This window comes from Arachis stenosperma, chromosome 6, assembly GCF_014773155.1.
Source record: "Arachis stenosperma cultivar V10309 chromosome 6, arast.V10309.gnm1.PFL2, whole genome shotgun sequence".
NCBI lineage: Eukaryota > Viridiplantae > Streptophyta > Magnoliopsida > Fabales > Fabaceae > Arachis > Arachis stenosperma.
This window is the reverse complement of record NC_080382.1, coordinates 15,532,276-15,559,577: the sequence shown is the minus strand read 5'-3', so window position 1 is coordinate 15,559,577 and position 27,302 is coordinate 15,532,276. Positions and strand designations below refer to the sequence as shown.

At 37.0% G+C, this 27,302-nt stretch overlaps 2 pseudogenes; both read left to right on the top strand.

Moving 5' to 3' along the window:
• Positions 1-13,864: 13,864 nt before the first annotated feature.
• Positions 13,865-15,921, top strand: LOC130933738 (nicotinamidase 1-like; annotated as a pseudogene).
• A 2,488-nt stretch (positions 15,922-18,409) lies between these two features.
• On the top strand, positions 18,410-27,098 carry LOC130936002 (DExH-box ATP-dependent RNA helicase DExH12-like; annotated as a pseudogene).
• Positions 27,099-27,302: the final 204 nt, after the last annotated feature.

The window sequence follows — 27,302 nt, the reverse complement described above, 5'->3', positions numbered from 1 at the left end:
ACTAAGCAAGTTATGTTTCAAGCCATGTACAAGAAGGACATCATTTATACAAGATGAAAAATTTTTACCCACTTTCCCAACAGCCACTATTTTTCCTTTTGCATCATCACCAAATGTGACAAATCCTCCATCATATTCATCAAGCTTTATGAAGAAGGTTGTCTTCCCGGTCATATGCCTAGAGCATCCACTATCCATGTACCACATATTTTCTTTCTTCTTGGATGCTAGGCATACCTGCAAAATAAACTCAAGTGACCTTAGGTATCCAAATTTTCTTGGATCCTTTCACGTTAAACCATCTCTTATGTCCCAGATCATTGTAATCAAAAACAACTTTGTAAACTTTGTCACCAATCATTCTTTCACCAAAGAAGCATTGAACTGGAAAATGACCACTTCGGTTGCACATTCTACAAAATCTTGGAGTTGTAGTTTTGTTAAAGTGAGTTGGGTCTTGATATGTTACATCATTTGAAGATGAGGCAATATTTTCAAAATGTGATTTTTCAGATTTATAAAATCCCAACCCAGCTTTATCATAAAGAGGTTTTTGACTAGCCAAGATTTGATTCAAATTTTCAGAACTTTGGGTGAACTTGGCTAAATCATCTTTAAGTCTTTTAACCTCTTTGAGCAACTCTTCATTTTGCTTAAAATAGTTCACATATGCAAGAACAGAATGATCACTTTCACAGCTTCTAACTTGGGCTTTTAACTGCTTGTTTTCTTCCACAAGATCACAAGCAGTTTCGGCCTCTCTTAGTTTTTCTTTGAGGAAATCATTTTCAGCTTTAAGAATGAAATTTTGTTGTTCAAGATCTTGATTCTCAGTTAGAAAACATCTTATTTTTTCAGAAAGGTGATCTATCATGAGATGAAGGTCTTCAGTGTTAGAGTTTTGAAATGATACCTGATCTATCTCATTTGCCATGAGACAGTGCTGTGATTTAGTCTCAGACTCTTCATCATCATCATCTGAGTCATTCTCCAAATCTTCCCATGTGGCCATCAGTCCCTTCTTCTTTACTCTTTTTGGCTTTTCTTCTTTTTTCAATTTGGGACAATCAGATTTGAAATGACCCACTTCCTTGCAATTGTAACAAGTTACTTTGCTAAGGTATTTCTTCATCTTCCTTGGGCCGCTACCTTTGCCTTTGAGCTTCACCATTTTCCTGAATTTTTTTGCAAACAACACAAACTCATTTTCAGAAGAGTTATCACTGGATTCATCCAGAGGGTTAGTCATTGAAGAAAAAGCAATTCCTTTCTTTTTTGAATCTTTTTTTAAATAGGAATTTTCAAAAGCAAGTAGATTTCCTCTCAAATCATCAAGTGTCATGGAATCTAAGTTACTACTCTTAGAAATAATTAAAGCTTTTGTTTCCCATTCTTTTGTGAGACATCTCAACACTCTTCTCACTAGCACAGATTCTGAATGTGTAATTCCAAGAGCATCTAAGCCAACAGTGATGATATTGAACCGTTCGAACAGTTCATCAATAGACTCTCCTTCCTTCATTGCAAACATCTCATATTCCCTGTTTAACATGTCTGTCCGAGTTTTCTTTACTATGGTAGTTCCTTCATGAGTGATTTGCAATTTGTCACAGATTTCCTTTGCCGTTGTGCATCGTGATACTCGTCGGTACTCCTCAAAGCTGATAGCACAGTTGAGCAGATTGGTTGCCTTGGCATTTAACTCCACCGTCTTCCTATCTTCCTCGGTCCAGCTTGCTTCTGGTTTAAGAGAGACTACTCCTTGAGCATTTGTGGTAGTTGGGAATTTAGGACCTTCCAAGATGATCTTCCAAAGTCTGTAATCCACGGCTTGTACAAATATCTTCATCCTCTCCTTCCAATAGGTATAATTTTTCCCATTGAAGAGGGGAGATCTGTTGCTTGATTGACCTTCAGCCAGATTGTATGATAACACACTTGCGCCACTGTTTTCTGCCATGGGGATCTTTACTCCAAGCTGCAAAGCTTGATCTCTTTGAGACCAAGCTCTGATACCAATTGATGGTTTCAATGGCTAAGAGAAGGGGGGTTGAATCTTAGCCCCTTTTTTGCTTGCTAAAACTTGCTGGACTTAGAAGAGACTTTTCTGTTTTATCTCGTCCCTAGCCACGAGACATTTTCATTTTGTCTCGTCACTTGACACGAGACATTTTTGATTCTGCATCTGAATAGTAAAAACAGAATTGAAGTAGGAAGAAAAAGAGAAGATTACACCCAGATATATCCTGGTTCAGCTGCTAAGTGCAGTGCAGCCTACATCCAGTCTCCATCACAACAATGATGGAATTTCACTATAATCATCCAGATTACAAGTTGTAAAGTGCTAACCCAACTTACAAGGGGATTCCCACAGAATCATGAAACACAACACAGATGTACAAAGGAACTCTAGGACATCTATGGCTTTTTCTTTTAATTTTGCACTCTGTCTTTTTCCGCTCTATGGCTTTTTCTTACAAACCTCACTGTTTGCCTTTTTCCATGAGACTCAAGACATGACAAAATTAAACAGAAAATTACAAAACAGAAAACTTTGAAGGAGAAGAAGAACTGCTAGCTTAGGTAGCTCTGAGAACTCTGTGCCTTGCACTCTCAAACCTTACTCCTTGTTTTTAAACCATGACTGTTCACCTCTTTTATAGAGAAGTGAAGCCTTCACAGTTGAAAAACTCAAAACCCGAGCTCAGCTTCTTTTCCTTCATACAAAACCGGTTCGGCCACTAAGAGAGAAGAGATAACTCATGCAGAAACCAACATGCAAATACCTCTAGTCCTTTCTTGATCATCACCCTTCATCAATCCGAGCTCTTCATTCTTGGCTTCCTCTCCAAGATAGATTTCTGGCCCTTGATGCTTCATGATGATGATGACTTCATCTGCTTCAATCTCTGCCTTCAACCATCACTTCGCCACTCTAGCTACTCCCTGTGGTGGTTGATCAGAATCGAAGACAAGTCACGCCTCAAGAACCTCATCTCTTGGCCGAATCTTCATCCTTCCTTTTTGAGTATGAAGGATCCGAGATTACCTCACCAAATCTTACCAGATTAGGTGATAATCTCAGCCACAGCATACTTTTCTTTTTCTTTTTCGTGCCATCAACTCGATGGTCTTGTAGCTTGTCCCCTTGCTTCGGTAGCTCCATTTGATTTCAAGGAAGCCATTGTTCCTGTGTATTAACCGAAGAGAGAAGAAGAAAGAGAGAGAGAATATGAAATTAGAGTAAAAGCAATTAAATGAAATGTAGCAAGTTAAAAGAGTTGCTTTTACTTCCTGGTGGGTTAGCGTGTATCATTAATCATAATGATTCCCATCACATCAAAGTCAATTTCTCTCTCATAGTTCCAAGGCTAGCCTATTAATTTGAAATCCATTCTTAGCAAGCAATGGAATCCGTTGGAAAGCAAGAAGCCTTTATGCTTTCATTTAAACTTGGTTTCGGGCCAGACTTGGAAGCTTTCATCAAAGCAATGTTTGGGCTTGGTAACATTAGATTTAAATTGGCCCAATAATATTTTCCTTTCGGACCAGCATGCATAAAACATTTGGCTTATGAATTTTGGCCACTAAAAGCATTTGCTTTCCTGGTAAGTTTGAATCAAACACTGAGCACACAAGAAAGCATTTGGGCTTGCATCAATAACATTCATTCTGGCCCAAATAAAAACCTGCATTACAAAACTAATTTAATCAATATTAAATCCAAAATTAATTTTGCAATTAATTATATTAATAATATTTAATCATCACAAATATTAATTTAGAGTTTTCCAAACTCATCAGTACCAAACACACGCAGCAATCTTGCTTGAGACAAGGTGTTGTATTAGAGTCATTTAAGCTGAGGTATTGCTCTTCCAAACAACTTAGGTGGAAGCTGTTGTATTTGTATAACCAAAGTTTTTTTTCCATTATAATACAAAAAAAAAAAGTTTTGCGGTATAATTTGATTCGATTTAAAAAATAAATTTGCTAAAAAAAAAAGCCCACTATCCTAATTTTTTGAATTTCAAAATTAAATAGCTGGTTAACTTTTTCTATTCCAATTCTCTGATTCTCTGATTCTCCCCGAATTGTATGATATCATATCCTATATCCTCATTCGACGCCGCCATGAGCAACGATGATCGGGAGTTGTTGAACCCGGAAACAGTGCTGTCAATCCCACTGAAGAAGACTGATCCGGTGGAGCTGTACCTGCCGTTACGTAAGTTGGTAGTCGCAAAATACTCGGAGAGCGATGCAGAAAAAGTTGAAAGCGTTCTGGAAACCCTAAACAAATGCCGCAGGGACATGGTGGAGCGTAGAGGGGACCTCTCCCTTCCCATGCAACGTGACTGCCTCATCCACTACTTCAAATGTCTTTGCATGGTTGAGCCACTCTTCACCTCTCTCTCCTCCGACGCCGACCCCATCGTCTTTGTCTGGTACGACGCCTTCAACCCTGAGCATGAGGATGGGGTCTCCTCACAGCGCAACGCCATCCGATTGGAGAAGGCCGCTGTTCTCTTCAACCTTGGAGCCATCTGCAGCCAGATTGGTGCCTCTTGCGACCGTACCACCGCCCTTGGCCGTCATCTTGTAATGGAATCCTTCAAAGTTGCCGCCAATTTCTTCTCCAACCTCCGGAAGGTTTTTGCCAAGCGTGTGGTCTCCGCCACCCTCGATTTGACTGTCCTCTTCGCGGAGTTTCTGCACCACCTTTTCTCCGCTCAGGCTTCCGAGCTCGAACTACAGCAACAGCTCAACAAGAACGACGCCAGTTACGCTCTCCAACAACACCGATGTGCCCTAGCATTTTCATCGGTCAGTCTTCACTCTTGAATTCTTGATTGATTTTACATTTATTTTTTCATTCTAGTGATGATGATGATGATGATGATGTAGGTTTATAAGCTTTATGATAGAGCATATGGACTGATACCTCCTGATTCGGCTGCACGGAAACATGTCTACTCTTTTGACCAAACCTGGGTAACTCATCTTTACCAGAAGGTGACATTCTTTCAGGCGGAGGCTCGTTAGAGGCAATCATCCATCCTACCCGAATCCGAGCGACCTGCTGTATACTCACGGGTCACATCTTGTGCTCTTGATCATGATGCAGAATATGTCACTGAGATCTTAGTTAGAGGGATTTGCAGGACCCCCAACCTACAACAAATATACGTTGACCTCCTCCTCTCCGAGTACAATCCTTTCAAGATTGTCAAGGATGGAAAGCTGGTGGCTTACCCATGGGACATGCCTCCTCCTTATCCAACAAATTCAGCAATCCTCTCATCTTCGTTGTCGTCGTGGTCAGATATTCTTTCATTCCTTCCTTTGAAGAAGAGTGAGCCCTTGAATCTCTCTATGAGTCCCTGCGCAATTACTTTATCCTCAAATACTCTGAGAGCGTGGCAAAGAGAGTAGAAGGCCTTCTCCAAATGCTACACAAATTGCGCAATCAGATGCTGCGTGATGACCTTTCTCTACCCTCTCGCCGTGACTGCCTTATCCGTTATTTCAAATGCCTTTGCATGATTGAGCCTTTCTTCCCTATGAATACCTCACCCAACCCTCCTATCTTCGTTTGGTACAATGCCATCAACCCGCAACAGGACTCTTTTCAGCATAACATCCATTTGGAGAAGGCCTCTGTTCTCTTCAACCTGGCAGCCCTCTGCACCCACATTGCTCTCTCCTGCGATCTCACCAACATCCAAGGCCATCTCCTGGCCTTGGGCGCCTTAAGTGGTGCTTTAAATTGGTTGTCTCTACTGATTTTTGCTTCTTAGAGGGCATCTGGCACGATTGACTTGTCAGAACAATACACCACTATGATAAACAATGAGATTGTTAGCTTGAAATTAAAGTTTTGGCCTCGTCCCCAAGCTGATGTATCATCGTTATCTGGATATCCTGTATGTATAATCATCTACCTTTTCAGTTGATCTTTCTTTAGTACAATTGATTGATGTCAATCTTGTTTTGTTAAATTGTTTGATTGAAATGATGCAGACTTCAGCTTATGATCCGTCGAAATTTGGGCCTTTAGCTGAGTATCTTGTAAAATCCTGGATACCTCAATATCGACTGTCGAAGAGGAAAACCTGCCATGTTGAAACGGGTCCGAGTGATGTAACTGAACAATTTCTTTTAGGGTATTGTAAGTCTCACTTCCTGCTTCAAGCGGTATGTCAACCACTATGTTTGGACCTTCTCTCTGAGGTTAGCCCTGTCAAGATTAAGGATGGAAATCTTGTGGCCAATGCAACCTTAGAGGCACCACGTTTGGCATTGGAGAACATGAGCTTGCAGGAGACCAGCGACGGATACATGTATATTGGTGTGGGGTAGCTGCACCTACTATAAATTGAGAATTTTTTTATTAATACATGATGCCCATTAGGATGATTAGTTCAAAATTTAAATAAGATTATATGTGTTTTTAAAAATCAACTCAAAAGAGTATTATTTATATTTTTTTGAAATTAATTTTAGTTTTTTTCCTAACAACTAATAATTGCATTAATTAAAAAATTTTTTCCAACTATAAATACGAGTAAGAATTAACTTCTAAGTTCTAATTGTATGAGATGTGAGTTTTTAAATAATTATTTAATGGTATATATAGAAAAATAGACATTTCGATTGTATTATCAAGAAAAAGATTACTTAATTTTTATAAAAAGTTAAAGTATATTTTTTATCTTGAAATTTATAAAAATTTTTAAAAATCTCCTTAAGTTTTAATTTATCTCAATTCTGTTATAGAAGTTTTTTAAAAAATTAGGACCAATCCAATAATGATGTATAATAATTATGTCTAACTTATTTGTGTTGAAAATTATTTTTATGAAATTATTACAAAATTAGTTATAAAGTTTTTTGAAAAATTAGCTATTAAAGATAGATTTGTATTCAAAAATTTTTAAGATAAAATTGAGACAAACTAAAATTTAAGAATATTTTTAAAATTTTTAATAAACTTTAAAAACAACAAATATATTTTATATGAAACTTAAAAAGTAAAATTTTAAATTATATACTATTATTTAAATTATTATTTTAATATTTTAATTTATAAATTAGATATTTTAAAGACGGTTCATATTTTATAATAACAAAATATAATTATAAAAGTAACAATGCTATAAAGACGGTTTCTAATGTCCATCAAAGCCTAATTATTTTAAACAAGCAAATAAAAATAGAGAAAATGAAATAAATACTAATCTATACAACTAAAGTAACTAGTAAATTTGTTTAGAGAATACAAATTTTCATGATAAAAAGAATTTTGTGGTCCTGTGAAATTTGCATGAGTCAAATGCTAGTTTTGAAAATATAACAAAATTAAAGATAATTTAAGAAATTAAATATAAAATTAAAAAAAATTTATTTTTTTTATTAAAATTATGCAAAAAAATAAGAGTGTTTTGAATATAAATTTTTATTTTTGTTTTAAATTAAATATTATTAAAAAATAAATAAACTTAATAATGTTTATAAATTTATAACTAATAACATCTGTAAATATTTATCTTGATTTTGTTATACATAATTTTTTAATATTTTATTTAATTTAAATTTATAAATTTTATATATTCTAAAAATAAACAAATATTATTTTTTTATTTTAAATATTTTTTATTTTTAAAATTTTAAATTATTTCATCAAATTTATAATCTTAAAAATAAAAATATAAAAATTAACCTCTTAAAAATAATAGAAAAATGGCTTAAAAGTTTATTTGTTTAGGTGTCGTCATTAGAAATTTTTTAAATTTTATTTATAAATTATAAATTATTATTTGTTTAGGTTGTTACTTTTTATATTTTAAATTACGTTTTCTTAGGTTGTTAGGTATTTAGTTTTTAATATTGTTGAACTAATTATTTACTTTGGTATCGTCTCTAGAAATTTTTAAAAATTATAAATTATTATTTGTTTAGATTGTTATTTTTTAAATTTTAAGTTATTTACTTAGGTTGTTACTTTTTAATTTAAGTTATTTGCATATTATTCTTTTGAATTTTAAAATTTTATTTATAAATCATAATTTATTATTTGCTTAAGTTGCTACTTTTTAAATTTAAGTTGTTTTGTTTAGGTGATTATTTTTTAAATTTTAAGTTGTTTTGCTTAGGTAGTTACTTTTTAAATTTTAAATTATTTGCAGATAACTTTTAAATTATAAATTATTATTATTTGCTTAAGTTGTACTTTTTAATTTTAAGTTATTTATTCATAAATTAAAATTTTTGAAAAAACTAATTTAAATTTATTATAATTCAAATTTATTACTAAGCTAATAAATTCACGTAATTATTATACAAGTCAACTCGAATTAATTCAAATTTATTCAATTAGTTTTTATGTAATAATAATAATTTTGTTTATATTATATCATCTTTTAGTTAGTTGCTAGGATTTTTATTTTAAATTCAAATCAAAGTCAATTAGGTTTTTCACAAAATCTTAGCTATAAACCAACTATAAAATTATGAATCAGAGATGTATAACATCACACCTCTCTTACTTAGTACAAGTAATTATTCCTTTTAAAATTCTTTGTGTACAGATAAAGTTATAGATACTACTGAATTATGGAAATTTTCCATTACCATACTCACTACAAAATTTCTATTTATTTATGAGATTTTTTTATGGAGATTTTTTAAAACCTCCCCAACATTTTTTATTTGTGGCATAATATAAAACTCCCATTAATTACTACTAGTTAAAATTCAAAAATCTCTAAGTCCAATCATCCAGACAGATGTTTATACTCTAAATTATTATAAGGCCTGCTATACATACAAGTCTTTTTGGCTTACAAGTCTTACAAGTCCAATAAAACACATGCATTACACTTAATTAACGCATTACACACTTCCACGTTATTCAACAACTTCATGTTTTCAAAGCGCGCTACTCACCATGCATTATGAACGACTCTTCTTCTTCTTCCATGAAAACAATTTTCTTACCAAATTTGAAGATAATGGAACTTCAGAAATACACCTAAACGATTATAGAAATACATCTAAAGGATTACAGAAATATACCCAAACGGTTACAGGAATTCACCCAAACAATTATAGAAATACACCAAAAGGATTACAAAAATACACCCAAAGGATTTAAGAAATACACCCAAAATTCGTTGAAGTACACCTTATGCATATTTCAGAATTCTTTCTCTTTCTCCTCCTCATCTTCATCTTCTGTTCTTCTTCTTCTTCAAAAACGTCAGAGCTTGATGTCAAAAAACAATGGAAATCGAGAATAACGAAGAAAGAAAACAGAGAGAAAAGCACAAGAAAGAAAACAGAGAGAAAAGCACATAAATAAAGAAGAAGAACAGAAAGAGGAAGAAGGTGGTGCAGCAAGAAGAAGAAGGAGAAAGAGAAGGCAAGAAACAAAAGAAAAGAAGAAGAAGAAGAGGAGGAAGAGGAAGAAGAACGTGCAATAAGAAGAAGAACTAGAAAGAGAAAGAAAGAAACGAAAGAAAAGAAGAAGAAGAAGAAGAGGAAGAGGAAGAAAAACGTGCAGCAAGAAGAAGAAGAAGAAGGAGAAAGAGAAGGCAAGAAACGAAAGAAAAGAAGAAGAAGAGGAAGAAGAAGAAGAACGTGCGCAAGAAGAAGAAGGAAGTGCACTTGTAAAGACTTGTACAAAAAAACACTTGTGGAGAATTTCTCAATTATTATAATTAAACCCAAATAAATTTCTATCTAAATAAAAACTTGTCTAAAATTTAGAATTAAAAAAAAATTGAGATCTGAACCCTAGATCTATTCGCCGCCACCAGATTCATCTACGCCATTATCACCATTAAGCTCGCTGTAATGTTCGTGATCAGAGGGAGAGTAAGCTCGTCACTGTCGCCGTTCATGTCCTCGTCGTTGCCGCCATAAAGCTTCTATGTCAATGTCGTTGCTCGCCGTCTTCCTCTGATTCTGCCGTTGCTCGTCGTCGTGTCATTCTTTTCTCACCATCGCCTCCTCTGCTCAGTCCTTTGTCGCAGATCATCGCATTGCCGTCCATATCTGTCGTTGCTCATCATCGTGTGGCTCTTTTCTCACCGTTGCCTCTTCTGCTTGCCGCCTCCTCTGGTCTCACTATTTTTCGTTGTTCTTCGCTTTTAGCGTTGTTTATTTTCGTCTAGTAGCCAAACTTGAGAAATTGAATCTATATACTATGTTTGAAACTGGTAGTGGTAGGTGATATCTTCGTGCTTAAGCTAATTCGGCAGCTCCTCTCGTTAGGGAAACCTTTTTATTAATTTATTCATTTATGTATATGGAAGATATGGTTATGTTCTTCCTAACAGTAAATTAAATTATAAATTTTGTTGAGTAAAGTATTGAATCTTGTTTGAAGAAAAATTGGCATATAATACACAGAGTGGGAAATTTAGTATGCAATTCTTTGTAGTTAATTTTGGTCAAGTGAGAAAAAAAGGATTGGACTTCGAATTCAGTATAATTTGTTTGAGATATGGTGAACCATGAGTAACTCCGCCTATGTTACACTTGCGGTACATAGCCGGTCCCAAGTCCGGATAAAGGAGGAGGGTTGTGTTAGGTTTTCGACAACCAACATAAAAATATAGCCGAACTCCCATGACATGAATCAAAGACATTATTACGTTAAAGCTAGGTCGTTGCCCGGAAGCAACGCGTCGTATGGCTCGAGTACGGTGTCAAAGCAAGAGCCGCTGCATCGGTGCCTGGATGTAGTGTTAAATGAGCAAGGGTTCTCGCGTTTTCGTGAACGGACGAGGGTAAATAAGCTAGTTCACAAAGTAAAAGGTAAAGGTCGAAGCGACAGAAGGTTGAAATTTGGGACATGAAACATAGGCACTCTAACAGGAAAGTCCATGGAGGTGGTGGACACCATGACAAGGAGGAAGATTAACATTATGTGCCTACAAGAAACGAAATGGGTTGGTGCAAATGCTAGGGAGTTGGATACTTCTGGTTTCAAACTTTGGTATACAAGAAAGGTGAAGAATAGGAATGGGGTTGGAATAATTGTGGATAAGCAGTGGAAGAGGGACGTAGTGGATGTCAAGAGAGTGGGAGATCGGATCATCTCTATCAAACTTGTGGTGGAGGGAGGTGCTTTCCATGTGATTAGCGCCTATGCACCGCAAGTGGGTTCGGACGAACAACACAAGATAAGATTTTGGGAGGATTTAGAGAGTTTGGTTCAAGGCATACCTTTGGGAGATAAGATTTTCTTAGGAGGAGATTTAAATGGCCATGTTGGGAGAGAAGTGACTGGATATGGGAGTATTCACGGAGGCCATGGTTTCGGGGTGATCAATGCCGAGGGTAAAACTATTTTGGACTTTTCTTCAACCTTTGATCTTCTCATCGCAAATACATGTTTTAAAAAGAGAGACGAACATCTTATAACCTATAAGAGTGGCATGACAAGCTCTCAAATCGACTTCTTCTTGTTGAGGAGAGTCAACCGGAAATTTTGCATTAATTGTAAAATTATTCCGGGAGAGAGTTTGACAACACAACATAGGGTGCTCGTCATGGATTTTCGCGTTGAGCAAAAGTTGAGGAAAAGACATTATACGAAGAACCCAAGGACGAGGTGGTGGCGGATGAAAGGTGAGGAACAAAGAAACTTCCTAAGACAGGTAGGAGAAGAGGCAAAGTGGGATGGGAACGGAAGCGCGGAAGAGATGTAGAGGGAGATGGCAGAAGTTATTAGAAGAACAGCAAAAGAAAGTTTTGGTGAATCTAAAGGAATCGGACCAAGAGACAAGGAGTCCTGGTAGTGGAATGCGAGTATACAAGAAAAGATAAAGATAAAAAGGGAATGCTTTAAAAAGTGGTCTTTATGCCGCAATGCAGATAATTGAGAAAAATATAAGGCGGCTAAGAAAGAGACAAAATTGGCTGTAAGTGAAGCAAAAACAAGAGCATATGAGGGCCTCTACCAGTTTTTGGGCACAAAAGAAGGAGAAAAAGGTATATATAGAATCGCAAAGAGTCGGGAAAGAAGAACGAGAGATTTGGATCAGGTTAAGTGCATAAAGGATAAGGATGGAGAGGTGTTGGCTCAAGAGGAGAATATTAATGAAAGGTGGAAGAGTTACTTCTACGAGTTATTTAATGAGGGACAGAAGACTCTTCCGAGCCTTGGTCGATTATGCACAAGGGAAGAAGATCAAAACTTTGACTACTATCGAAGGATTCGAGACTTCGAGGTAAAAGAGGCTTTAAAGCAGATGAAAAATGGCATGACAGTAGGACCTGATAATATCCCGATTGAGGTTTGGAAAGGTCTTGGAGAAAAAGGCATCAACTGGTTAACCAAGCTTTTTAATGAGATTTTAAGGTCAAAGAAGATGCCTGATAAGTGGAGAAAGAGCACATTGGTACCTATTTACAAGAATAAAGGAGATATACAAAGTTGCGGAAACTATAGAGGGATTAAGCTTATGAGTCATACTATGAAGTTATGGGAAAAGGTGATAGAACGGAGGTTGAGAAAAGAGACACAAGTAACAGAGAATCAATTTGGATTTATGCCAGGAAGATCTACCACTGAAGCGATATACCTATTAAGAAGGATGATGGAGAGGTATCGTAGTAGTAAAAGGGACCTACATATGGTGTTTATTGATTTGGAAAAAGCGTATGATAGGGTACCAAGGGAGGTCTTATGGAAGGTTTTAGAAAAGAGGAGAGTAAGGATCGCATATATTCGGGCAATTAAAGACATGTATGATGGGGCCACAACTAGTGTGAAGACTCAAGGTGGTGTGATGGAAGAATTCCCTATTAGTATAGGATTACACCAGGGATCATCCTTAAACCCATACATTTTCACATTAGTCTTGGAAGTACTCACAGAGCACATCCAAGAGCCTGTGCCATGGTGTATGCTTTTTGCCAATGATATCGTCCTTATGGGAGAGTCAATGGAAGACCTAAATAAGAAGTTGGAGTTATGGAGAGAAGCTCTAGAAGTGTATGGTCTGCGCATAAGCCGTAGCAAGACGGAATATATGGAATGTAAGTTCAGTTTGAGAAGGGAAAACCCCAATATAGAGGTGAAGATTGGAGAAAACATCCTAGAAAAAGTTAAAAGTTTTAAGTATCTTGGGTGTATCATACAGGATAATGGAGAGATTGAACAGGATGTAAATCATAGGATCCAAGCAGGTTGGTCAAAATGGCGGAGTGCATCTGGTTTTATATGCGACAAAAAAGTGCCTTTAAAACTTAAAGGTAAATTCTATCGCACCGCTATAAGACCGGCTATGCTGTATGGTACGGAGTGTTGGGCGGCTAAAGGGGAGCACGAACATAAGCTGAGTGTGGCAGAGATGAAGATGTTGAGATGGATGAGTGGTCATACGCGATTGGATAAAATAAGGAATGAAGATATAAGGGAGAGAGTTGGAGTAGCACCCATTGTGGAAAAGATGGTTGAATCCGTCTCAGGTGGTTTGGACATGTGAGAAGAAGACCGATAGAACATCCAGTCAGGAGAGTAGATGAGATGGAAGATGGACAAAGGGCGAAAGGTAGAGGAAGACCTAAGAAGACTATCCATGAGGTGGTCTACATGTAAACGGTCTCTCTGTAGACATGATACATGACAGAGCACAATGGCGTCGTTTGATTCATGTAGCCGACCCCACTTAGTGGGACAAGGCTTTGTTGTTGTTGTTGTTGTTGTATGGTGAACCATGAGTAGAACATGTTTGTGAATTTGCCTCAGTGAATGTAGGTACACTTCGAATTATGAAGTGAACATGTAATAGTTACTCACCGATTTTAACTAAGAATTCAGATTACTTACTAGTGCGGGAAAGGGAGTATGGTGTCACAAACAGTTGAGCTCCTCAAGAATGAGATTCCTCTGGAGCAGGAGTCAGTGGTATTAACCGAAGCCACTGTCAATGGTCTTGTTCTTGTGGACATCATAAATGGATTCTGTACTGTTGGTTCTGGAAATCTGGTACTCTTCATTTACTAGTAATCAGATTTGAGACCCTGCATGTGTGTTTGTGATTAATTTACTTGCTTTTTAGGCTCCAAGAGAAGCCAACAGACAGATATCAAGGATGATCAATAAATTAGAAAGGCTAGCAAGATTGTTCTGCGAGAAGAAATTGCCAGTCATGGCTTTCCTGGATTCTCACCACCCTAACAAGTCAGAGGACCCTTATCCTCCTCACTGTTTTTGTAGATTGGGTGAAGAAGAATAAGATCAAAACAGTGAGTAATTTGTGATTGTTTCTAGCAAAGTAAACTGCTGATTTTTTATATCATATCATTAAAAGTTATAACCGCTGATGTAATGCATTTTCTTTTGTTGCTTGGATTGGGAAGCTGGTGGTTGTAGGCGTATGCACAGATATCTGCGTGCTGGATTTCGTGTGCTCAAGCATGTCTGCTAAAAACCGCGGCTTTCTGGAGCCTCTAGAGAGCGTGGTGGTGTATTCGCGTGGCTGCGCAACCTTTGATATCCCACTTGAAGTAGCCTACGACACCAAAGGAACTCTAGCTCATCCTCAGGTTTACCTTATTTTCACTATTTCCTTTTCATATGCATGGCTTCTATTCACTGAAGAGGTTTAAAGGCAAAATTGACATTCCCGTTTATTCTGAATACTGAAAATCCTGACCGGGTAATAAAAAAGTCCTTAATTTGATTTCCTTATTAAGTATTGTATTTAAGCTTAAGAAGTTTTGTTATATTTATTGCATAAAATATGATATCAATTAATCCATTATTTTATTATTTCTATAAGGAAACTTCTTAACTACGCCATGCTTTTTGTTTCTAAGAGAAGGAATAAGAAGCTGCGTGCTGTATTGAAGGAAATAGGAGAAAAAGAAGGCATTATATTATGCTATAGATGTCCCATTCAAGGATGGAATAGATGACCCTAGCTTTACTCGACTTTTCAAGACTGTAAGTCCAACTCCCTCTCACTTTGTCTCTGTGCATTATTTCTTACTTGATTGCGTTTAATCTGAAACTTTGAAAATTTTTATGCTATAGATCATCTCTAAAGTAGTGGAAACATATCAACCTGGTGCAATAGTTCTCCAGTGTGGAACTGATTCACTTGTTGGATATTGCCTGGGTTGCTTCAATCTCTCTATTGATGGTGCATATCTCCCAGTAAATTTTCTTTTCTATTGAAAGTGTCATTGTTCTATGTTATTGCTGGGTTGTGTGTTGGGTCATCTGTACAAATGCTAGTATCCTTTTCAATTATTTGATGGATTGGCTTGATTAAAACATAAACTTTTGATGCTTCTTTACTGGTCATGATGAATGTGTCAGATTCATAAAGAGATTCAATTTGCCCTTGCTGGTGGGTTTATATCATTTTATATTTGCCTTAAGTTTACTTATTATTTTGATTCAGATATACATGAGTGGACTTCTGCCACAGATCACATTGACATCCAAAAATTGGCTCCTAATCCTCTTGTGTATTGTTAAACTTCCTAAAATTGTAATGCAATGCTTGTTTTCAAGTTCCTTGCTTTTGGTTGGTATACATGCTGTGTCTATATATGCAGTTGACCTGATTTCTTTTCATTGTAGGTTTCAGACTAGTGTAAGAAAAAGACTGCAGGTATTTTTGCAATCCTCTGACTTGTATGATCCAGAAGAAGTTCTTGACTTGATTGAAGGGTCAGAGTTATGGTTAGAAAAGGTAAATTTTAAGTCTTTTAATTGTGTTATCTTAAACTCTATTTATCTGACTTTGGTTATTATACATAGTTCTTTGTCTGTGATCATTATCATACACTAATTTTATTTATTGAGCTTATATGTATGTATATACACTGATTTTATTTATGTCTTAAAATATTATTATGTCTGTTGGCTCACAGGAAGTTGGAAGACAGTGAGGCTGCTGAGGAGTATTGTGCTAAAATTGGCAGACCTGATGCTTACATGCAGTATGTCTCCCTTGAACCCTTTCAATACTTTATTTATCTATTTAGAAGTTCTTTTGCACATTGTAATGGAATTTTGCATTCTTAAATGTGATGATGGCCTCAGGTTGCTTGAAATGTATTTGGATCCACAAGATGGTAAGGAGCCCATGTTTAATGCTGCTGTTCGCCTTCTCCACAATCATGGAGAATCATTGGACCCTTTGCAAGTTTTAGAGGTATTATATCACTAAAGCATTTTTAATTATACTACAATTGTGAATATTTTGCAACCTGCATCATTGGACACAGAAGACAGATTAATATAAAGAAGCAGTTAATCACTCATGAGAATTGATGGTTGTTTTTCACCCTTCCCAGCCACGTTCCTCTTCCCTATTTTCTTAGAAAGTGGCCTGGGTAGCGGCATTAGGTGGCCACACGGTATGCATATAGAAAATCAAAATTTTCAATGAATACACAATTGAAGCCTTTAACCTGACTTGTAAGGAAGGCTTGTAAAGTACTTGATTTTCCATTTTGTACCTTATACTTAGAACATCGTATTTCTTGCTGCTTGATGAATGAGAGGTTATTGATTCTCTTTGAAATCTCTCATTTGATAATTGATACAACTGGAGCAATTTTCATGTTTAATTTCCATGATATATATATATATATATATATATATATAATCATGAATGTTTGAATCAAATACTTTTGTTCTTGGGCTGTATTACCGATCTGGATGGGGTGTCTCTGAATTGTAAAGAATTATTTTTTTTTTGGTGACGAATTGTAAAGAATTATTTGACTGTGTTTTGAATTTTTAAATACACTTTCTTAAGTTGTTAGATATTTAGTTTTAATATTGTTGAGATAATTTAAAAAATTATTTATAAATTATTTGCTTAAAAATTTCACTTTAATTATAATAATATTACTCTTTTATTTAAAGAAAAAGCTAATAAATTATTAATTAAAAAAATTAAGTTTACTTAATAACTAATAGCAATAAATAAGCTCACGTAATTATTGTAGTTTCCTAATATTCCGTTTTACTCTCTTTGATTTTCGAAAAAACTAGTTAAATTAGTTAGTTATTAGAATTTATAATTTAAATTTATTTATTTTATCATAAATTTAAGTCAAATTCAAACAAACTCAATTAGGTTTCAGAAAACTCTAGCTATGAGTCAACAATAAAAGTACGAATTAGATATACATAATACAACATCTCTATTATTTAGTACAATTAATTACTTTCAGATGATATCCTTAACTGAAAAAAATTAAAAAAAGAAGAAGATAATTTCAATTTGTTTTACATAGATCATTTTTATTTATTCATCTTATTTATTAATTTTTTTAAATTTAAAAATTCACTGAGTTTGTTTGTTTTTTATATAGTCAAATTTAAATTTGTTTTTTAAATTTAAATTATACTTAAATTAAATGTTGATAAGTTAATGAAATTTAAATATAAAATATCTTTTGCAATTATAACAAATATAATTCTAAAAATTTCTAGTGGCGACACCTAAGCAAATAAATTTTCAAACTTAACGTATGAGCGCCACGTCAATATATGAGTTTCCCATTTGTATTACTATAAAAATAAAAATAAAGATAAAGATAAAGATAAAAATAAAGATTTGTGTTTTTACTTGAGTAGATATATTTTTTTAATTGGAATGGATTAAATTTATATAATACAAAAACTTTTACTATTGCATTTATATTTAATAATATAATTTTGTTTTACACATAATAAATAAAATATTTTTTAATATAAAAGTAAATTAGTTTCTGTTATTATTTAATAGAAATATATCAATTTTTAAAATTTTTAGACCAATTTTTCTTATAATTAAACAATACGATATGTGAGACTAATTTATCTAACAAAATAAAATTTTAAAAATTAATTTAGTAATTAAAATTTATTAAAAAATAAAAGATAGTATCGAAAAATTCTTAATTCGTCTAATCTTTTTTTTCTCACACTTTAGAAGATTTTTTTACTTACTTGTCGTGGGTTCCAAGTTTCAACATACCATGCATCGTGCCATCAAAATAAACCTCCATCTTCTTCGTGATTGTTCTACCGCACCACCCATTCTCAATTCACTTACCTGCCAATACCCTACTCCAAATCTCTAAATCTTTCAAAGTCCCCTCAGTCTCTCTCTCAGGAACATCCGAACGGCGGCCATTCTTTCTCCAGCATTGCTCCTATTTCATCTCTCCAACAAGGCTACCGTTTCCATGGTCGGACACATTTATTATTACTTTTTCTTCTTTCGATTGCTTCAATCTTATTGTCTTTCTTATGTTGCTGGTTTTGTTTCAATTGGTTGTATCCAATACTTTTCTGATCCATTTTTGCTTTCAGTTTTGATTTTGCAGGGTTAGGGGTTTTGTCCTTCTTTTAACTTGGATTTGAAGAGAGTAGAGAAAAATGTCGCACCTTGGTGGTGGTGCTGAGGCACACGCACGGTTCAAGCAGTACGAGTACCGTGCCAACTCGAGCTTGGTCCTCACCACCGACTCACGTCCCCGCGAAACCCACGAACCCACTGGTGAACCCGAGTCACTGTGGGGGAAGATCGACCCAAGGAGCTTTGGCGACCGGGCCTACCGTGGCAGGCCCGCTGAGCTGGATGAGAAACTTCAGAAGGCTAACCAGAAGAAGAAGAAGGAGCGTGACCCTTTGACCGAGCCCCTGTCTCGACAGGGCAAGCGCCGGCGCCTCCTGGAAGAGAGTGTCCTCACTGCCACTGAGGAAGGCGTGTATCAGCCCAAGACCAAAGAGACTAGGGCTGCCTATGAGGCCATGCTGAGTGTCATTCAACAGCAGCTTGGCGGGCAGCCTCTCAGCATTGTTAGCGGCGCGGCTGATGAGATTCTTGCAGTGCTCAAGAATGATGCTGTTAAGAATCCGGACAAGAAGAAGGAAATTGAGAAGCTTTTGAATCCTATTCCTAGTCAAGTGTTTGACCAGCTGGTTTCTATTGGGAAGCTTATTACAGACTTTCAGGAGGGGTCTGATGCTGCTAATGGTACCTCGGCTATGGATGGCGATGATGGCCTTGATGATGATGTTGGTGTGGCAGTGGAATTTGAGGAGAACGAGGATGATGATGATGAGAGTGATCTTGATCAGGTGCAGGAGGAGGAAGAGGACGAGGATGATGTTGCTGAACCGAATGGAACAGGTGGTATGCAAATGGGTGGTGGTATTGACGATGAAGATATGGAGGATGCAAATGAGGGAATGAGTCTCAATGTACAGGATATAGATGCTTATTGGCTGCAGAGGAAGATTTCACAGGCGTTTGAGCAGCTGATTGATCCACAGCAGTGCCAGAAACTCGCCGAAGAGGTTCTAAAGATTCTGGCTGAAGGTGATGACAGAGAAGTTGAGAACAAGCTGTTGATCCATCTTGAGTTTGATAAGTTCAGTCTCATTAAGTTCCTTTTAAGGAACAGGTTGAAGATAGTGTGGTGTACCAAGTTGGCAAGGGCACAGGACCACGAGGAAAGAGAGAAGATTGAGGAGGAAATGAAGGGGACAGATTTGCAGCCTATTTTGGAGCAGTTGCATGCAACAAGGGCCTCTGCGAAGGAGAGGCAGAAGAACTTGGAGAAGAGTATAAGGGAAGAGGCACGTAGGTTGAGGGACGATACCGGCCGTGATGGGGACAGGGACAGGGAGAGGAGCAGGAGGGGGCTTGCTGATAGAGATGCAGAGAGTGGATGGTTGAAAGGTCAGCGTCAGATGCTTGATCTAGATAACCTTGCTTTTGCACAAGGTGGTTTGTTTATGGCAAAAAAGAAGTGTGACCTTCCAGATGGGTCCTATAGGCATCTCAGCAAGGGTTATGAAGAAATTCATGTGCCGGCTTTGAAGGCTAAACCACTTAAGGAGAATGAGAAGCTTGTTAAGATATCTTCTATGCCGGACTGGGCACAACCAGCCTTTAAAGGAATGACACAGTTGAATAGGGTTCAGAGCCAGGTTTACGAGACTGCTCTTTTCACACCTGACAATCTTCTTCTTTGTGCTCCAACTGGGGCTGGTAAAACTAATGTGGCGGTCCTCACAATTCTCCACCAGATTGCCCTGCCTAGAAATCCAGATGATGGTGATCATAGTGCATACAAAATTGTTTATGTTGCACCTATGAAAGCCCTTGTAGCTGAGGTTGTTGGGAATTTATCCAATCGGCTGCAGAGTTATGATGTTAAAGTTAGGGAGCTCAGTGGAGATCAATCACTAACCCGACAACAGATAGAGGAGACTCAAATTATTGTGACAACACCTGAGAAGTGGGATATTATCACTCGGAAGTCTGGAGATCGTACTTACACACAGCTTGTGAAACTAGTTATCATTGATGAGATCCATCTTCTTCATGATAATAGAGGTCCTGTTCTTGAAAGCATTGTTGCTAGAACACAAAGGCAGATTGCAACCACAGAAGAGCATATTCGGTTGGTGGGTTTGTCTGCTACTCTCCCTAATTATGAAGATGTGGCAGTATTTTTACGAGTTGAACTGGAGAAGGGGTTGTTCTATTTTGATAATAGTTATAGGCCTGTTCCCCTTTCTCAACAGTATGTTGGAATCACAGTAAAGAAGCCGCTTCAGAGGTTCCAGTTGATGAATGATATTTGCTATGAGAAAGTTATGGCTGTGGCAGGAAAACATCAAGTTCTTATATTTGTACATTCAAGGATAGAAACTGCTAAAACAGCTAAAGCCATCAGAGATACTGCTCTTGCAAAAGATACCCTTGGTAGATTCCTTAAAGAAGATAGTGCAAGTCGGGAGATTCTTCATACTCATACTGACCTTGTGAAGAGCAATGATCTTAAGGATCTTCTGCCATATGGTTTTGCAATTCATCATGCCGGTTTGAACAGGACAGATCGTCAGCTTGTTGAGGATCTCTTTGCTGATGGGCATGTGCAAGTTTTGGTATCCACTGCAACCCTTGCCTGGGGTGTGAATCTTCCCGCTCACACGGTGATAATTAAGGGAACACAGATTTACAGTCCGGAGAAGGGAGCATGGACTGAACTGAGCCCTCTTGATGTGATGCAGATGCTGGGTCGTGCTGGAAGGCCCCAGTACGACTCTTATGGTGAAGGAATAATTGTTACTAGCCATAGTGAGTTGCAGTATTACCTCTCACTTATGAATCAGCAACTTCCTATTGAGAGCCAGTTTGTGTCCAAGTTGGCTGATCAGCTGAATGCAGAAATTGTTCTTGGTACTGTCCAAAACGCTAGAGAAGCCTGTGATTGGCTTGCACAGACTTACTTGTATGTCCGCATGAGGCGTAATCCTTCACTTTATGGTTTAGAACCTGATGTGCTGACAAGAGATATAACATTGGAGGAAAGAAGAGCTGATTTGGTAAGTATCACTGCAATATAAGTTTTAATTGTATCATAATGCATTATTACATGAACCAAAAAGATGTCTGTCATTAGTTGGTTTTGTTTTATAAGTTTTTACTTGACACTTTCTTTTTCTGTTTATTCATTAAGAACCTTTTCCCCCTTCCCTTTTCATTTGTTTGTGTGCGTGCGCGCAACATATATATGGATCGGCTTTGTAGTCATGTTTATGCTTGTCAGTGTCATGGTTTCTGTAGAATTATTTAAAGGGTACTAGATCTTCATCGGCCAAGAAAAACTTGATGTTGCACTGCAATATATGCTTTCATTGTGTCGTTATGCATCATTTACCTGAACCAAACTGATTTCTTTGCCTTTATTTGGTTTGTTTTATTTAGTTATTTTTATCTTTTAACCCAACACAGGTTTATTAATTATGGGTTTTCTTTTTCTTTCCATTAACTGTTTATCTGTTTTTTGTGTGTGAATGTATGGAATGTCTCTCCAGTCATGTTTATGCTTGTCAAGTCATGGTTTGTGTAGAATTGTTTAAAGTGGTTACTAGTTCATTATAAGCTGAGAAACTTAAGGTTTGTTTAGTTTCAGAAAATGCTTTGTATTTTTATTTCGTGCGTCCAGAATTAATTACAAAGACGCCACATGGTTTCCATTCTATTTTTCACTTGAGGAAAAATTTGTTGTTTTCACCACCAAAAATTACCTGGTTTCCTTTACCTGGAATTGGGATTTTCTCTTTCGATAATATGGTGGACGAATTTGAGTGATGTTAATGCAGATGTTTTGGATGTGTATTCTTGTATTGCCCATTCCTGACTTTTACTGGTTTAATGGCTAATCTTAATCTCTCTGATTGAAATCTTGCAGATTCATACAGCTGCAGCCATCTTGGATAGAAATAATTTGGTGAAGTATGACAGGAAGAGTGGGTATTTTCAGGTCACTGACTTGGGTCGCATTGCGAGTTACTACTACATAACACATGGAACCATCTCCACATATAACGAGCATTTGAAGCCTACAATGGGAGACATAGAGCTATGCCGATTGTTCTCACTGAGTGAAGAATTCAAGTATGTGATGGTAAGGCAGGATGAGAAGATGGAGCTAGCAAAGCTTTTAGACCGTGTTCCCATTCCCATCAAGGAGAGTTTGGAAGAGCCAAGTGTGAAAATCAATGTTTTGCTTCAAACACACATTTCAAAGTTAAAGCTTGAAGGGCTTTCACTAACATCTGATATGGTTTTCATAACTCAGGTTAGACTGTGTTCTATTCTATTGAGATATTAATGGTCAATTTGGTTAAAGAAATAAGAAAACATGTTTTCATTTTCTGAAACAGATTTTATTTTCATATTTTCAAGTTCTAGGAAACATGTTTGGTTTGACTATATTTTCTGTCTTCAAAAGCTTGAAAACATTGAAAATCCGTTTGATTTGCCAATTTTCAAATTGTTAAAACTTTTAGAATAAGTAAATATCAATTTAAAAATAATTTAAACGTGAAATATCTTTAAGTAAATAAAAAAGGAACTTAATTTTATTATGCATCATATTACGTGTCATTGTTTTCAAAAATTATGAACTAAAAAATATTTTATATGAACTTCAAAATAAATTGAAATTGTGATATTAGAATATGTTTAATTTTCCCAATATGCCTGTATTTTATAACTTGGTACAGTCTTGTTGACTTTTGTAATTTGCTAGTAGTGTACTGATTTTTATTATTTGTTCTTTCAGAATGCTGGACGCCTTTTGCGGGCTCTTTTTGAGATTGTACTGAAACGTGGATGGGCACAGTTGGCTGAAAAGGCTCTGAACTTGTGCAAGATGGTGACGAAGAGGATGTGGAGTGTGCAAACACCTCTTCGTCAGTTCAATGGTATCCCTGGTGATGTATTAATGAAGTTGGAGAAGAAAGATTTGGCTTGGGAGAGGTATTATGACCTATCATCACAAGAGATAGGTGAACTCATTCGTGCTCCGAAGATGGGAAGGATGCTTCATAAATATATCCATCAATTTCCAAAACTGAACCTTGCAGCTCATGTGCAGCCTATTACTCGGACAGTTCTGAGGGTTGAACTCACAATAACTCCAGATTTTGCATGGGATGACAGAATTCATGGTTATGTTGAACCCTTTTGGGTGATTGTTGAGGACAATGATGGTGAATATATCCTTCATCATGAGAATTTTATGCTGAAAAAGCAGTTTATTGATGAGGATCATACGCTGAATTTCACAGTTCCAATCTACGAACCTCTTCCTCCTCAATACTTCATCCATGTTGTTTCAGATAGATGGCTTGGGTCACAGACTGTTCTACCTGTTTCCTTCAGGCACCTTATCTTACCTGAAAAGTACCCTCCCCCAACTGAACTCTTGGACCTGCAACCACTGCCTGTGACTGCATTGAGAAATCCAAAGTATGAAGCACTTTATCGGGATTTCAAGCATTTCAATCCTATTCAGACCCAAGTATTCACAGTTCTGTATAATTCTGATGACAATGTATTAGTTGCTGCACCAACAGGAAGTGGTAAGACCATCTGTGCAGAATTCGCTATTTTGAGGAATCATCAGAAAGGGCCTGATAGTGTCATGCGTGTTGTTTATATTGCACCTATTGAAGCTCTTGCCAAGGAACGGTATCATGATTGGGAGAAGAAATTTGGTAAAGATGGTCTTGAATTGAAGGTGGTTCAATTGACTGGAGAAACAGCAACTGACTTGAAGCTACTTGAGAAAGGTCAGATTATCATTAGCACCCCAGAGAAGTGGGATGCTTTATCCCGCCGCTGGAAACAGAGGAAACATGTGCAGCAGGTTAGTCTTTTCATCATTGATGAACTTCACTTAATTGGAGGTCAAGGTGGTCCTGTTTTGGAAGTCATTGTTTCGAGGATGAGATATATTGCTAGTCAGGTTGAAAACAAGATTCGCATTGTGGCTTTGTCTACCTCTCTTGCAAATGCCAAGGATCTAGGAGAATGGATTGGAGCTACTTCCCATGGTCTTTTCAACTTCCCCCCCGGCGTTCGCCCTGTACCTTTGGAAATACACATTCAAGGTGTAGACATTGCCAATTTTGAGGCAAGGATGCAAGCAACGACGAAACCAACTTCTGCTGCAATTGTTCAGCATGCCAAGAATGCTAAACCTGCTCTTGTATTTGTGCCTACAAGGAAGCATGTGCACCAGACAGCTGTGGATCTGATTACATACTCGGCTGCAGACAGCGCAGGGAAGCCATTCTTATTGCGGTCCCCAGAAGAGCTTAAACCTTTTCTTGACAAGATTAGTGATGAAATGTTGAAAGGACCTTTACAAGAAGGAGTGGGATGCTTGCATGAGGGCTTAAACAATCTGGATTATGATATTGTGACCCAACTGTTTGAAGCTGGCTGGATTCAGGTGTGTGTTTTGAGTAGTTCTATGTGTTGGGGAGTGACATTGTCAGCTCACTTGGTAGTTGTGATGGGCACACAGTATTACGATGGGCGTGAAAATGCACAGTCAGATTACCCTGTTACTGATCTTCTGCAGATGATGGGTCATGCCAGCCGGCCTTTGGTAGATAATTCTGGGAAATGTGTCATCTTGTGCCATGCACCCCGTAAAGAATACTACAAGAAATTTTTATATGAAGCTTTCCCTGTTGAGAGCCACCTTCATCACTTCTTGCATGATAACTTGAATGCTGAAATTGTTGCTGGGGTTATTGAGAATAAGCAAGATGCTGTAGATTATCTCACATGGACATTCATGTACAGGCGGCTCACACAAAATCCCAACTATTACAATCTACAAGGAGTTAGTCACAGACATCTTTCTGATCACCTTTCAGAGCTTGTGGAAAATACATTGAGTGATTTGGAAGCGAGCAAGTGTATTCTGATCGAGGATGACATGGATCTTTCTCCACTCAATCTTGGTATGATTGCTTCATATTATTACATCAGTTACACAACAATTGAGCGGTTTTCATCATCTTTGACTTCAAAGACAAAATGAAGGGTCTTTTGGAGGTTCTGTCTTCAGCTTCTGAGTATGCTCAGCTTCCAATACGACCTGGGGAGGAAGAGGTGGTTCGCAGATTAATCAATCACCAAAGGTTTTCCTTTGAAAACCCCCGAGTCACAGACCCACATGTTAAAGCTAATGCTTTGTTGCAGTCCCACTTCTCTAGGCAAATTGTCGTGGGAAATCTTGCACAGGACCAGAGGGAGGTTCTTCTTTCTGCAAATAGATTGCTTCAGGCAATGGTAGATGTAATATCAAGTAATGGTTGGCTAAGCTTGGCTCTTCTTGCCATGGAAGTTAGTCAAATGGTTACTCAAGGAATGTGGGAACGTGACTCCATGCTATTACAACTTCCTCACTTTACTAAGGATCTGGCTAAGAAATGCCAGGAGAACCCAGGGAAGAGTATAGAAACTGTGTTTGATTTATTAGAGATGGACGATGATGAAAGGCGGGAGTTGTTGGGCATGCCAGATTCCCAGTTGTTTGATATTGCCAGATTTTGTAATCGTTTCCCCAATATTGATTTGTCATATGAGGTGATAGACAGTGACATGCGGGCTGGGGAAGATGTCACAATACAAGTCACTCTCGAACGGGATCAGGCAGAAGTAGGACCTGTTGATGCTCCCAGGTATCCAAAATCCAAGGAGGAGGGATGGTGGCTTGTTGTTGGTGACACCAAACACAACTTGTTGCTTGCCATTAAACGGGTTTCGCTTCAGCGGAAGCTAAAAGCCAAACTGGAGTTTGCTGCTCCTGCTGATGCTGGAAAGAAATCCTATACCCTTTACTTCATGTGTGATTCATTCATGGGCTGTGATCAGGAGTATGCTTTTGCCATTGATGTCAAAGAAGCAGGGGCTGCTGATTGATAGCAGCAGAGAATGAAGGGGTAGATTTCTTTTCCCTTTGCCGTACGTTAAACTTCTAATTGAATGTTTGATGTGATCATCTTATTTTATAGAACACTTCTCAACAATATCTTGCTAGATGTCAGGAGTTGATGTCTGTGTTATTTTGTTTTGTTGATAGGTTCTGATTAATTAGGTTTGTGGATGTCACTTGGATTATTTAAATTAAATTTTGGTGGCAGTCATGATGTGTCACATAGTGTTGAAATTCTACGATAATCTAATGCCATGCATGTGTTTTACAAGTAGTAGTATTAACTGGCTAACTGCTTCTCTCTCTCTGTTTCGCAATTAAACTGTCTATTTGAGAATGTACAAAATATTACTACCACCGTGTCAAAATACTGTCGATTTGGAGCGGTAATTTAGAAGATCAATGTTTCCAGACAATGAAAGGGAGTATTTGGTTATTGGGTCATGACATATTTAATAGAAGTAGTGTCATCATCTCCCTTACGAAAATGTCATCGTCATACTCTCGTATTGAACCCTTTTGTTTGAATATTCTTTTGCGTGCTTGCTCTGAACCTTGTGAAATCTGTATATCCTTAACAGTTTTGTGAAGCTGCAAATTTGAATGATAATGCTTCCCTGCTTTGGTAGTAATAGTGACACTTTTTTTATCTTTATTAATCTTTACTTGTTGGTTTGGTGGGAATTTGTAGTAATAGTGAAAGCTCACTTTTTTTTTTGTTTTGGATTAAGGAACACGCATAAAACAGTGGTCGGCAAAGGAGTGATTATCATTCTCAGGACTCAGGAGTAGGAAGTGAAGTAGACGTAGCGTTGCTTATTGGAACACAATTTTGCAGGCCATAACAAGTTGCAACACTAGGAAATGAAGTTTGGATAGGATGCTAAATTTGGACGCCTGAGCCCTTTATTGATTATTTAGTATTATTTTTGAACTTTGGAATGAAAGGTGTCAATTATGGGCTATTGCATCCAAAGAATGATAGACCTGAATTTCCATTTTTGACCATT